This window comes from Phoenix dactylifera, chromosome 13 (genome assembly GCF_051530095.1).
Source record: "Phoenix dactylifera cultivar Ajwa chromosome 13, Ajwa_hap1_PhDact_Kaust_v1.1, whole genome shotgun sequence".
NCBI lineage: Eukaryota > Viridiplantae > Streptophyta > Magnoliopsida > Arecales > Arecaceae > Phoenix > Phoenix dactylifera.
In genome coordinates this window covers 6,716,214-6,731,389 of record NC_143202.1, presented here as the reverse complement: position 1 = coordinate 6,731,389, position 15,176 = coordinate 6,716,214, and positions in this window count along the sequence as shown.

The following is a 15,176-nucleotide window of genomic DNA, read 5'->3' as shown; positions in this document are numbered from 1 at the left end:
CCACACGCTTCCTCAGGTACACTGATCATATGGGTGAGGAAACTCTTCACAGAATGGGCTTCCATAAAGTAGAGGGTGTCTGGGTAAGGAAATCATCTTCATCCACACTATCTGACCCTACTACTCACCATTCACCTAGCCCTGACCATGACCAGGACCACTACACAGCTCCTTCCACTTTTTCATCCACTTCTGGTCCCTCATTTCCATCCACTTTAGCTGGACCATCTACAACTCCACCACCTCAGCAACTCCTAGAAGTTCGGATCAGTACTGAGCAGCTCCGGGAGATGAGAGAGGAGATAGTGAAGGAGCTGAGAGATGACATATTGAGAGAGCTGCGAGGTCCACTTAGTGCTCCCTCCACTGACATCATTCCCTCCACAGTAGCGGTATCCAAGATGATAGCAAACCTTAAGGAGGAAATGTCCAATATAAGGAGCCTCGTCCAAGGTCAATACTGGAGCCTTAGCGACTGATAGTCAATTTTAAAGACCACGCAATAGCACGTATCTAGTAGGATAGTGATTACGGGTATCGATCCACAAGGATTGGGGTATAGTTATTTTTCTTAAAAATATTTAAAATGATGAATTTGTGAAGACTATTAAACTAAGCAATTGAATAAAAAAATGCAATTAAAGGGATATCAGTTTAGGAGAACCTAGGGCAAGGAATTCACCACTAACATCGGAACAAGGGTTATTTATATTTTATTTCGTTCTTGGGTTAACATGCAAATTGGCTACAAGCCTAATAAGCATTTAAATAAAAATTCACAAAAGTAATTTGGGCATAATCCATCTTCGGTTGGCATGAAATGTCTACCCTAATCTAAGGTGGCAGCACATCGCATCTTTCCTAAGCATGGACTATCTTATATTTACCTAGTGATCATGAAGAACAGTTGTATAAACTTCACATTTAAAATCACAGAAATTAAATATGAGATGAAATAAAATATTCATTAGAAGCAAAATAAGGTTTATACAACTCCAAGAATAGAAATCAAAAATATAAAACCCTTGGCCCTTTGTTAGGGCTGCATCCAGCCCTAGTGAGGAGATCAGCCTTTCATGGAGTGGTGGACGGCAGCAGCAGCACAGCAGCGGGCTCCCATTCCTTCCTTCTCTTTCTCCTTTGAAATATTCCCAAAATAGCCAAACCTCCCTCCCTCCTCTATTTTTTTTATTTCTTGTGGGAACTTGACCTCCGGAGAGATGATAGGGAAAACCCCCCACCCCGGTGGGGGGTTTGGCCTCTGAGGAGATGCATTTCAAGGAAGAGAAGCCTCCTCCTTTTATAGGCTTCACCAGCACCCCCCCCCCCCTCCTTGCTTCTCTCCTTTCTGGTTGATCCGAACGGTGAGAGGATAAGGATCGAGTGAAGCTGAAATTTGTTGCTGCGGGAGATCCGGACGCGGGAGAAGTTGGAGCTGAATTTCGTTGGCTGAAGTCGGCTTGATCCTTGGAGCTCGGATGGCGAGGATGTGGAGCATGGATCTCGGATGTTGGAACGAGCATGGGAGAAGATCTCGGATCTGTTAAAATGGGAAGACTGTGGGACGTGAAGCAGGGGAGGTGAACCGGACGCGTGGGAAAATGAGTTGGGAGATGGCTAATGGTTGAGCCGTTGAACGATGGATGCGATCATGGACGGGAAAAATACGCTGGAGAGGATCTCGTTGAATGCTTGTTTTGCGGAAAGGATTAAGCGCATGGGATAGGGATGAATGGCTGAAGCTGGGAAGGATAAGATTGAAACAGGGGAGCTGGGAACGCTTGGAGTTTGGATCAATCCGGAAGAAGTTTGGATGGAAGACGCGTACGGCTGCTGGAAACGGATTCTGTTTTGAGGATGCTGGGATGATTCGGATGAAGATAAAATGAGTTGGGAACAGGGGATAGCGGGGATGCATGGGATTCGGGATGAAGCTTGGGATGGTTCAGTTCCGATGAAACAGAGGATACGTTAGAAACTGTTATCCGTGGATGCGGGAAGGGATAAGGATGATGGGAAGATATGTAGAGGAGAGGATTTGGCTGGGAGATGGAGTATAGACAACGGAAATCACTCAAAGTTAGCTGGAATGCCGGGATGCATGGGATTCGGAGAGGTGAAATCATCCGTGGATGGAGTCAATTCCAAATGGGAGAGGGAGAAACGAGGAGTTGGGAAGTTGGGATCTCGGGAACGAGATGAGAGCTGGGGGATCTGGGAGGAGCGTTTGAAGTTTTTATTCAACTAGGAACAGGCCACCGGTTCTGTTCTTTGTACGTGGAGGTTTGGATTTGGAGCTATGGATAGACTCGGGAGGTTGACGATGCTGTTAATCCGGATGAAGTTGAAGAAGCTGGGAGGTTGACGATGCTGTTCACGGTTGGAAAATCGCGTGGACGAGCAGCTGGGAGGATGGAATCGAATCCATGCGGCTGATGGAAGGGATGAAGTCGGGATGAGTTGGGGGATGGGATTCTCGTTCGTGGGATATTGGGAAGGATGCGGATGAGATCCTGAGATGGCTGGTTGCAAACGGGATTAGATTTGTCCCTTGGAGTTTGGTCACGGTTGGCTTTGTTCATGGGATAAGCGTGGGATTTGTTGATAAATACTGAACGGTAATGAAGGGGATATGAGAAGTTAAGTTGTTTTGTTAACGGAGAGGAGCTGGGGGTTGTGTTTAGAGATGGAATAAGGATGGGTTGAGGCTTTGAGATCCGTGCAATTAGATGATATACTTTGAGATATAAGAAACAAATACTTAAAGAGATTTTATTAAAATCGGATCATGTGGAAAAAGAGTTGGGTGACTGAATCAGAGGGTCTTGATTTGCGGGGTGCATATGATTTGGATTCAGGGATCATCCCAAATAAGTTTGACCTGACCTGCATTCATTAGGCTCAATCATTAAATAATTAAATCAATTCGAATTACCTCTGATAATTATTAAAATGCAATGATGATGGTAACACATATTTTATGGTTAAATTTACAAAATATGTGAATTAAAATAATGATAAGTGCTGTGAATAAAAGGTTAATTTATGCATTATTTAGCACTTATCACATCCCCCAACCTACATTTTGCTAGTCCTCAAGCAAAATAAAAGCTAACTCACTTTCGCAGGAATCGCGATTGCATTTACCGTATGCAATAAGGCTTTAAACCCCTAGGTGGCCCTAGTGGACGAGTTTTGTCTCGTGAGGGTTTCCGGCTCAGATACCCACAAACTGCTGTCGAAAGAATTTATTTTATTATTTTATAAATTCTAATTTCAAATGCATAGGTGCTAAAAATTTCAAAAGCACACAAAGTTTTAATCACTAAGTCAGCCCAAATCCTAAGTCAGTATGCAACTTAAGTTGAAGTCATTAAGTTTCCGTTAGGGAGTTGTAAGGCTAATTTATACTTGGGTGCTCGGTGATGTCTGGACCATACACAAGCTAAGGCTTTAGATTCTCCAAAATACGGCTAAAGCTAGTAGCTTCCAAGAATTGGTCAGATAAGACCTAATCACTGATTCAAAATCATCCTACCTTGCAGGATTTCGAGAGTTGTGGATGTTTACTTTAATACCTCATGGGCTTTATCTGTAATATTCCAGTTTACTCGAATTTTTACAACGACGGCTTTCACACTATCGTCTTTTTTCAAGGTCAATATTATTTTCTCTTTTTCTCTTTCATTTTTTTTTTGATTTTGATTTTTTTTTTTTGATTTTGTATTTATAAATAAATTATGCACTTTTACTCTTGTAATGATTCCTCCATGTAGCGAGCATTCAGTCAACACTCTCACGCCAGATGGCATAAGGTGTTGGGCATCAAGACTCCCCTACGGACCTATGTTCGGGTTCCTCATTACAAGCCCGCTGACCTTTGACGATAGGTAGCCCTTTTCGATGTACCTGACTAAATTCACTCTTTTTTCAATAAATACGGGATAATAGTGAATTAGATAGGGATGATTCATCAGGACTTAAGGTTGCTACTAGACTTAGCAACATAATGTTGAACCTAATCCTTAGAAGTGCAAGCCATGTGTGTTGTGAAATTCCAAAGTAAAAATTATCTTACAACTCGCTAAAAGAATTTTTAATAAAAAGAACTCAAATTGACTTACTCCTGACTAATCATTGGGCTTTTTAGATTTTATATACTTTGTGTGTTTATCATTTCAGCACTAAAGCATAGAAATTAGGTTTTTTTTTCTTTTTTTTTTGAAATTCACTTTTTTTTTTGAAATTCACTTAAAAATGTGAAAATGCGAAAAATTCCTTCAAAAATTCAAATCCTATTACCCCCCAACCTAGATCAGACATTGTCCTCAATATTTTTTTTTTTGATGAATTTTTTTTTTTGAATATTATATTATTATTTTTATTGTTTTATATTTTTTTTATTTTGGACAAAAATATGATGCATATGGAGGATAGAAGCATTTTACCGTAGTTGCATCAGTAATATGAGGGATCTTGTTAAAAATGTGACAAGAAAATATGCAAAAATAACCAACGAGAATTGGGTTGCCTCCCAACAAGCGCTAAGTTTAACGTCTTCAGCCGGACGCATCAGGTGCAGTTAAGCATGCATTAAAAGAAAAACACATCAATTCCTCATGTTTGCCCTAAAATCACTAGACAGCTCCTAACTGGTTTGAAGAGGGCACCTAAGCCTCCAATCCGGTCTAATGAACTGAGTTGACCAGGTAAGCTCCCAGGTAAGTGGGGGGGTCACGATGCTTTGCAAAGGTCCCACTTAAAAACCACTTGCCTCGAACAGATGAACTGTCTCCCTTAAAGGGACAAAGCTTGCCTAGACATCAACTGAGCCACAGAGCGAAATTGGTGCAACTTTCGGTGATCTTCGTCCTATTGAGCTCGAATGTCCCTAGGGGCCAACGTCTAATTGATTTTATTTAACGTGATAGCTATGTGAGAATTGATTCACCTAATTTGGGCAAGAATCTGGTGATGAAATCCAGTTCTTATCTTGTTGGGGTGATTGCCCTTACTATGTGCGGATTAATTGTGTATGTGTATCAGGCATGCATTCACACTTTTGCTGAATTTAAAATCAAACAATCACCACAATTTTTTTTTTTTTTTTTTTTACTAATTGGGAATCAATCTAAATAAGAAAGGTTTAGAGGTTACCAAAGAGACTTTTTCCAGCAATTTTTTTTTAAAAAGCAAACCTCTACAGCATTCCTTTTTCAGCAATTCCCTGTTTGATCGTCCCAGACTTTCTCTTTGGTTCCTGATCAAATAAAAATCAAAAATTAGTAAAGGAGAGAAAAGAGATAAGAGAAATAACAAAAATAGAAAATATTTTTATTTAATTTTAAATATATATTTTTTTGAAAAGTTTTTTTTTTTAAAGAAAAACAACTATGCTAACAATCCCCGGCAACGGCGCCAAAAATTGATAGTCAATTTTAAAGACCACGCAATAGCACGTATCTAGTAGGATAGTGATTACGGGTATCGATCCACAGGAATTGGAGTATAGTTATTTTTCTTAAAAATATTTAAAATGATGAATTTGTGAAGACTATTAAACTAAGCAATTGAATAAAAAAATGCAATTAAAGGGATATCAGTTTAGGAGAACCTAGGGCAAGGAATTCACCACTAACATCGGAACAAGGGTTATTTATATTTTATTTCGTTCTTGGGTTAACATGCAAATTGGCTACAAGCCTAATAAGCATTTAAATAAAAATTCACAAAAGTAATTTGGGCATAATCCATCTTCGGTTGGCATGAAATGTCTACCCTAATCTAAGGTGGCAGCACATCGCATCTTTCCTAAGCATGGACTATCTTATATTTACCTAGTGATCATGAAGAACAGTTGTATAAACTTCACATTTAAAATCACAGAAATTAAATATGAGATGAAATAAAATATTCATTAGAAGCAAAATAAGGTTTATACAACTCCAAGAATAGAAATCAAAAATATAAAACCCTTGGCCCTTTGTTAGGGCTGCATCCAGCCCTAGTGAGGAGATCAGCCTTTCATGGAGTGGTGGACGGCAGCAGCAGCACAGCAGCGGGCTCCCATTCCTTCCTTCTCTTTCTCCTTTGAAATATTCCCAAAATAGCCAAACCTCCCTCCCTCCTCTATTTTTTTTATTTCTTGTGGGAACTTGACCTCCGGAGAGATGATAGGGAAAACCCCCCACCCCGGTGGGGGGTTTGGCCTCTGAGGAGATGCATTTCAAGGAAGAGAAACCTCCTCCTTTTATAGGCTTCACCAGCACCCCCCCCCCCCCCCTCCCTGCTTCTCTCCTTTCTGGTTGATCCGAACGGTGAGAGGATAAGGATCGAGTGAAGCTGAAATTTGTTGCTGCGGGAGATCCGGACGCGGGAGAAGTTGGAGCTGAATTTCGTTGGCTGAAGTCGGCTTGATCCTTGGAGCTCGGATGGCGAGGACGTGGAGCATGGATCTCGGATGTTGGAACGAGCATGGGAGAAGATCTCGGATCTGTTAAAATGGGAAGACTGTGGGACGTGAAGCAGGGGAGGTGAACCGGACGCGTGGGAAAATGAGTTGGGAGATGGCTAATGGTTGAGCCGTTGAACGATGGATGCGATCATGGACGGGAAAAATACGCTGGAGAGGATCTCGTTGAATGCTTGTTTTGCGGAAAGGATTAAGCGCATGGGATAGGGATGAATGGCTGAAGCTGGGAAGGATAAGATTGAAACAGGGGAGCTGGGAACGCTTGGAGTTTGGATCAATCCGGAAGAAGTTTGGATGGAAGACGCGTACGGCTGCTGGAAACGGATTCTGTTTTGAGGATGCTGGGATGATTCGGATGAAGATAAAATGAGTTGGGAACAGGGATAGCGGGGATGCATGGGATTCGGGATGAAGCTTGGGATGGTTCGGTTCCGATGAAACAGAGGATACGTTAGAAACTGTTATCCGTGGATGCGGGAAGGGATAAGGATGATGGGAAGATATGTAGAGGAGAGGATTTGGCTGGGAGATGGAGTATAGACAACGGAAATCACTCAAAGTTAGCTGGAATGCCGGGATGCATGGGATTCGGAGAGGTGAAATCATCCGTGGATGGAGTCAATTCCAAACGGGAGAGGGAGAAACGAGGAGTTGGGAAGTTGGGATCTCGGGAACGAGATGAGAGCTGGGGGATCTGGGAGGAGCGTTTGAAGTTTTTATTCAACTAGGAACAGGCCACCGGTTCTGTTCTTTGTACGTGGAGGTTTGGATTTGGAGCTATGGATAGACTTGGGAGGTTGACGATGCTGTTAATCCGGATGAAGTTGAAGAAGCTGGGAGGTTGACGATGCTGTTCACGGTTGGAAAATCGCGTGGACGAGCAGCTGGGAGGATGGAATCGAATCCATGCGGCTGATGGAAGGGATGAAGTCGGGATGAGTTGGGGGATGGGATTCTCGTTCGTGGGATATTGGGAAGGATGCGGATGAGATCCTGAGATGGCTGGTTGCAAACGGGATTAGATTTGTCCCTTGGAGTTTGGTCACGGTTGGCTTTGTTCATGGGATAAGCGTGGGATTTGTTGATAAATACTGAACGGTAATGAAGGGGATATGAGAAGTTAAGTTGTTTTGTTAACGGAGAGGAGCTGGGGGTTGTGTTTAGAGATGGAATAAGGATGGGTTGAGGCTTTGAGATCCGTGCAATTAGATGATATACTTTGAGATATAAGAAACAAATACTTAAAGAGATTTTATTAAAATCGGATCATGTGGAAAAAGAGTTGGGTGACTGAATCAGAGGGTCTTGATTTGCGGGGTGCATATGATTTGGATTCAGGGATCATCCCAAATAAGTTTGACCTGACCTGCATTCATTAGGCTCAATCATTAAATAATTAAATCAATTCGAATTACCTCTGATAATTATTAAAATGCAATGATGATGGTAACACATATTTTATGGTTAAATTTACAAAATATGTGAATTAAAATAATGATAAGTGCTGTGAATAAAAGGTTAATTTATGCATTATTTAGCACTTATCAGCGACATAAAGGATGACACGAGGAAGATGCGAGACAGCATCAGAGAAGAGCTGGAAAGCCAAAGTCAAGGTGCGGAGAGGCTTGCAAATGCCTTAATCTTCAAGCTTGACACTATTCAAGAGACTGTGACCCAGCTAACAGAGATACAATCTAAGGCCACCTCTGAGATCATCGCACAACTAGCGAATGTATTTGAGGGGATAAGCTTGCTCATGCGACATACTAGACTGAGTACGGGAGCTACATCCTCCACTACTAGACGACCCTAGTGTATTTTTGATTCTATAATGTACAGTCCCTTGAGGATTTTTTCTGATATGTATTCACTTTTGTACTCAATCTTGACTTTAATACAATGAATAGAAATTTCATTTCAAAAAAACTGTGCAATTTGACTTGTTATCTCTTTTTGTGTTATGTACCTTTTTGCTATGATGACAAAAAGGGGGAGAAAATATGATGAATTGAAATGTAAAGGAAATCACTAAATAAAAGAAAATTCTTAAAGCAAAATGTAATTTGTTCTTAGTGGATTCAATACCTTGAGGCTCATTATCTCTCTGTTTGGGCTCCTCAAGGAGTAATCTCCAGAATCTATTCAAGGGATATTCGGAGATTAGTTGAATTATACTAAAGAACAAATTTTTCCTCTGAAAGTAAGAATCTAAGCTCAAAAGTTTCAAAACATTAAAAGAAAATTCAGAAAACTTAAACAAAATTGAATGCACATGTTGAGGGGGAGAATCTGAAATCTTAAGAAAGCAAATTCATTAAATACATATAAATCAAACAATTGATTGCATGATTTGAAGGCTTATATAATTCCAAATGAAAGGAGGAGCTTTAATTTTAGGATTTACTGATTCATACCTTTCAATTTTGGATAAATTAAATGACTAGACATTTGAATTCATTTCAAAACCTTACTATGATTCACCTCTTGGTTGAGCAATTCACTTTACAAATACTCAATGTTTTGTCATCATCAAAAAGGGAAAGATTGTGGAGTAATTGATTATACCCCTATATGATTTTGATGAGCTCAAAGCATTTGAGTATGTTTCAGTTGTACTAATGAATTCAATCTAGTGTTTCAGGCAAATATATGTGAATTTATCTTTAAGAGCATCGAGCCTTGGTTCAAAGAAATTTGGCTAAGTGTTGAATTCAATTGAGCCAAAGTCTGAAGCTCGAGTCGACTCCGAAAGATTGCGAGTCGACTCTAAGTGTTTCAGAGGTTCTGGTACAGAGCTCGAGTCGACTCCGATACACTACGAGTCGACTCCGACTGAGAACAGACAGAAGGACAGATAGATGAATTTCAGACCCTGTCACCGAGTCGACTCCGAAGATTTCGAGTCGACTCCGATGCTTGCCGAGTCGACTCCCGACGGTTCCGAGTCGACTCCAAAGGGTAACAGACAGAACGATGGTTTTTAGACCCTGTTACCGAGTCGACTCCAGAAAGCTTCGAGTCGACTTCGATGCTTGACGAGTCGACTCTCTACAGATCCGAGTCGACTCCAAGGAGTAACAGACAGAAAGACAGAGAGGTATTTTCTAAATCCTGTTACCGAGTCGACTCCTGAAGGATGCGAGTCGACTCCAACGTTTGGCGAGTCGACTCTCAGAGGAAAGCGGACTGAAAGGCAAAAAACCAAACTCAGTGACCCTGTGAACGAGTCGACTCCGAGAATTCGAGAGTCGACCCCAAGTCAGCTGAGTCGACCCCAATAAAGTGCGAGTCGACTCCGAGGCAGCTCAGATCAACAGACAGAGGATCGGTTTTTCGGGCTCTGAGAGCCGAGTCGACTCCAAGAGGATCCGAGTCGACTCGAGAGAGAAATGCAGAAAAATAGATCTCTGAAATTTTGAGAACGAGCCGTCTCCAAAATGCCGAGTCATCTCCAGATCTTGGCGAGTCGACTCCAAGATTGGACCGAGTCGACTCCAGGTTGGGATGGCACTTTAATTCAAATTCTGAACAGTGGGCGAGTCGTCTCCAGTAAAGCATGAATCGACTCCAGCAACAGCCGAGTCGACTCCAGATCGAACGAGTCGACTCCACCCCAACGGATACATTGTCAGGAGGTGCAGACTGTGCAGAACGGCTACAAATCAGTGTCTAACGGCTATTTTTCAAAAGGGACTGGTTAAATAGCCAGAGAAAACAGTAATAGACGATAAGAGAGTTACTCCATCTGTGCATTAAGGCATTTCCAACTACCAAGAGTTCATTGAGAGAAAAGACAAGCAAAAGAAGGAAGAAACGCATTCAATTCATTCCTAGAAATTTTTCCTTCGCATTCAAGGCTCCTCTTCTGACATCAAATCTTCAGTGCTCAAAGAGGAGACTCAGAGTTCGAGAAGCCCTTTTTTTCTCTTCCGAAATCTGTTTGAGGGCTTCTAATTTTACTCTATTCATTTTGATTCATATTTGCTTTTTAAGAAGCTTTCCTTGTATCTTTTTCCAAACTGTTTTTCTTACTTGATTCAATCAAGGGATTGAATCAAGGGTTGTAAGGTTTGTTGGTGAGCCAAAGATAAAACCAACAGTGTAAGGGTTTGATTGTGATCCCGAAAAAACAATCGGGTGGTTCTAGTCGGTGAGCCTGTGAAAACCGACCGAGTTCGTTGTGATCTCGCAAAAATAACAAGTTGGGTTGTGAACTTGTAAAACAACCGGCTGTAATCCTAGGGATTATAGTGAACTCCCAAGTGAAGCTTGGAGAGTGGACGTAGGAGCAAGGGTTGGCTCCGAACCACTATAAAATTTTCTTGTGTTTGCATTGGCTATTTGTCTCTTCCAATCTCTTCATCAAGTAGCTTAATTAACCCGCTTGCATTAGATTTAATTATTTACTTATCATAGTTTTTAATTTGTCAATAATTAATCCAAACCCAATTCACCCCCCCCTCCTGGGTTGTCTCTTTGGGCAACATAATATTTTTTCTTTTGTTATTCAAAAATCGATTTTGAATCCGAGCGAATGTTTAAATTTTTATGCAACTCCAACCGCCTTCCTGTGGATCGACCTCTTACAACCACTATTCTTCGAGTAGAATAGGTAAGAGTAAAATTAATTTAAACTTTGTCTGTCGATTCTAACAACGATCTGTTTAGCATATTTTTAAGTAAACAGAAATTTGACAACAAAATTTTGGCGCCGTTATCGGAGAGGCAAATCGAGAAGCAAGAACGATCACGAAGATCAAATCGAATTTTGGATGCCCGAAGTGAACGCACTCCAGTAGTAAGTTTTTTATTTTTATTTTTATTAATTTCTCTTATTTTGATTATTTTTAGTTAATAATTTCGTAGTTTTTAAATTTTGAAATTTGAAATTTGGAATTTAAAATTTAAAAAAAAGTGAAAAAAATTTTAAGATTCAAAAAGAAAAAAAAATTGAAATTTTTTTTCCAAAATTTTAAAATTTAAAAATTTAAATTCAAAATTTGAATTCTGAAATTCGAAATTTGAAATATAAAAAAAAAGTTAAAAAATTAATTAAATTAAAATAATAATAAAAATAAAAAATTATTATTAAGATTGCTAGTAATTGATAGGGTGCAATCCTCCGAGGTTATCATACCTCTATTGGGGCTCCTCACGGAGTAATCTCCAAAGCTTTTCAACGGGCATTCGGAGATTGACTGACGCATAAGGATTAGTTTTTAGTTTACATTCAAGTTATTCCTATATATATATTAAAAAACATAAAATTAAAAAAAAATAAAAAAAAATAAATATTAAAAAAAAATTGCTTGCTCATTTAATCAGTACAACCTAATGACATTGCATAAATTTTAAAAAAATCATTGATTATTTACTGCATTTAGTATTAAGCATTTGCATAAAATAATTTAAGGGCAAAATCTATTAAAAAGATAAGGTCGGAAAGTCATTACCTGTCCTTAACCCAAAAATCACCACCTTGCATACATATTCTAAGCCAAATTAAATTAAAATCAATTAGACGTTGGCCTTAGGGTTTTTGAGCTCAATTAGGCTCTTGGAAAGAAGCGGCTGAAAGCCACTCCAGTGAGAATTTAGTAATTGGTGATGTCTAGAAAAGTTTTACAACTGTGAGAACTGTTATGGATATTGTGGTATTGGTGTATCCCTTCTGGCACCACCACACATCCCGAAACTTTTCTGGTCACTGGTTACTGGATCGTTTAACTGGCAAGCTCAAGCTTAATCTGAAAGGGAGATTAGGAGCTGTCTAATCTAGAGAGAATTTCAGAAACTTTTTAACTTGATAAATCTCTGTACAACTAGATTTAAGAAACTACTAAACCTCACTTAATTCTAAGACTAATAGGGTCAAATTGTTGTGTGGTGTTGGTTGTGGTCATCTGTGTCTAGCCCTTCTTTTCTCTTAGGATTTTGTTCATTTTAGGAGTCAAATCTAATGAATTGTTGATAATGTATGCATGGTAGAAGGTCATTAAGGGGTAAGTTAACACCATTTGATCCTGAGATTGATAGAACTTTTCATCACAATCAGCGAATTGTAAGCCAACCGTCAATCTCTACAATGGGTGAACATATTAGAACTTTGAATGAGTTGTTCGCACCCGCATCCGCTAGTCCCCCTACTTGCATAGTATTACCAATTAATAATGCAGCCCAATTCGAGATTCGGGCTACAACAATAAACATGCTACCCAAATTTCATGGGTTTGAGAGTGAACAACCGTATATTCATCTAAACAAATTTTTGACAATATGCCAAACATTTAGAAATCAAAACTTAGATGAAGAGGGTATTAAATTAAGGTTGTTTCCCATGACTTTAGAGGATCGTGCTGCTGCATGGCTGTATTCTCTTGCTTCTAATTCCATCACATCATGAGAACAACTATCTAGGAAGTTCATGGCTAAATTCTATCCGATGGTAAAGACTGAAAAACTTAAGGATGCCATAAGAACTTTTAGACTGAGGAGGAATTTTTCCAACTTTGGAAAAGATTCCATGATCTTTTGGTCAAGTGCCCGCACCATGGGCTTGATAAGGCTGATCTGGTCCACTTCTTTTATAAAGGACTACCTCCGGCACATAGAAACAAGATCGAGTCCATGCACAAGGATAGGTTCATGAACCAAATCCCGGATCAAGCCTATAAATTTCTTGTTGACTTAGCCGAGAACGCCCAAAATTGGAGTAGCTATGGTGAGGAAGTAAATAGAGATGAGTTCGGGTCTAGAAAATCAGGTAATTATGAAATAAAAGCAGACCCGGATCTCAAAAATGTTATATCCAATCTGGTGACTGGAGTAAACAATTTAAGTAAAAAGTTTGATGCTTTCACTGTGTCCACTAGTTCAGGTTCATATAAAGAGTCAAATCCCGTCATGAAAGTGGATCACAAGTCATATAGTTTGTATGTCTTGTGTAATAGTTCGGAGCATCTAGTGGAGTACTGCCCTAATCTGCCCACCATAAAGACCGAGCAAGTAAATGCTCTAAATTCATATAGTGCCTTTAAGAATCCCACTTCCAACTCGTTCAGCCTAGTTTACCATCCTGATAATAGGTTCCACCCAAATTTCTTATACAAGCAAAACGAACCTATTCAGCATCAAGGTGGTCCACCAGGTTTTCAGAACAACTTCTCCAGGATAGGTCCATCACAAATGAACCAACCTTTGGTTCCATCTGTACCTCCTTATAATGCCCCTATCCCACAGCAACCTTCACAATTAGAAACCATGATGGCTAATATGATGAAACAACAACAAGATTTTATCAAGCAACAACAACAGACCAATACAACCCAAGCCCAGACTAACCAATTCCATGCGCAAGCGATTGCAAAACTTGAGGTTAGTCTAAGCCAAATAGCAAACTCTCTAGGGGATAGAAAGAAAGGTAAACTACCTAGTCAACCAGTGCCTAACCCTAGTAGACAACAAAATCAAGGTCAAAGAGGTCAGTATCAAATCGATTCTAATGGAAATCCGACCTATGAAGTTCAAGCAATTACCACTTTAAGGTCTGGCAAGCAAGTGGACAATAAAGTCCAACTTTCTGAACATAAAAAAGAAAATAAAAATGAATCCGATAATAACCCTATTCAAAAGAGGGGTCAAGAACAGGATAAATCAGAAAAAAAAGGAAGAACCCATAAAAACATACAAACCTAAGGTTCCCTTTTCCAGTAGACTTCAGGATGCCAAGAAACAATCTAACTTTGATGAAATCATGGAAGTCTTTAAAACTGTTCAAATAGATATACCTTTTCTCGATGCCATACGACAAATTTCCTCCTATACAAAATTCTTGAAAGATCTCACCACGGTCAAAAGAAAAACCAGCATTCCTAGGCAAGCTGTTATGGCTGCACAAGCCTCATCTCTCATTCAACAACAGATTGCCCCAAAATTCAAAGACCCTGGTTGCCCAACCATTGAAATAAAAATAGGAGAGACGATCATCCAGAGAGCCCTATTAGATTTAGGAGCTAGTGTTAACCTACTTTCCTACTATATGTACCAAAAGTTAGGTTTGGGGGAATTAACGCCCACAAATATTACTCTTTCCTTAGCAGATAGGATGGTGAAGTACCCCAAGGGGATTGTAGACTCCTACTGAGAACAGACAGCAGGACAGAAAGATGAATCTCAGACCCTGTCACCGAGTCGACTCCTGAAGAATTCGAGTCGACTCCGATGCTTGCCGAGTCGACCCCTGATAGTTCCGAGTCGACTCCAAGGGGTAACAGACAGAAAGACAGAGAAGTTGTTTTGGACTCTGAGAACCGAGTCGACTCCAGAAGAACTCGAGTTGACTCCGACGGCTGATGAGTCACTCCTAAAGAAGCAAGAGTCGACTCTCAGAGGAATGCAAGCCTAAAAGTCAGAGAGCCAACTTCGGTGTCTGAGAGCCGAGTCGACTCCAGCAAAGTGCGAGTCGACTTCGAGGCAATTCAACTCCAAAGACAGAAGACCAGTTTTTCTGGCTCTAAGAGCCGAGTCGACTCCAAGAGAATCCGAGTTGACTCGAGGAAGTAAACCCGAAAGAAAGATCTTTGGATTTCTGAAGAATGAGTCGTCTCCAGAAGGGAGAGTCATCTATCAGACATTTGAATTTATTTATGGATTTTATTTCATTATTTATTGAGCAAGTCATTTTACATATACTCAAAGTTTT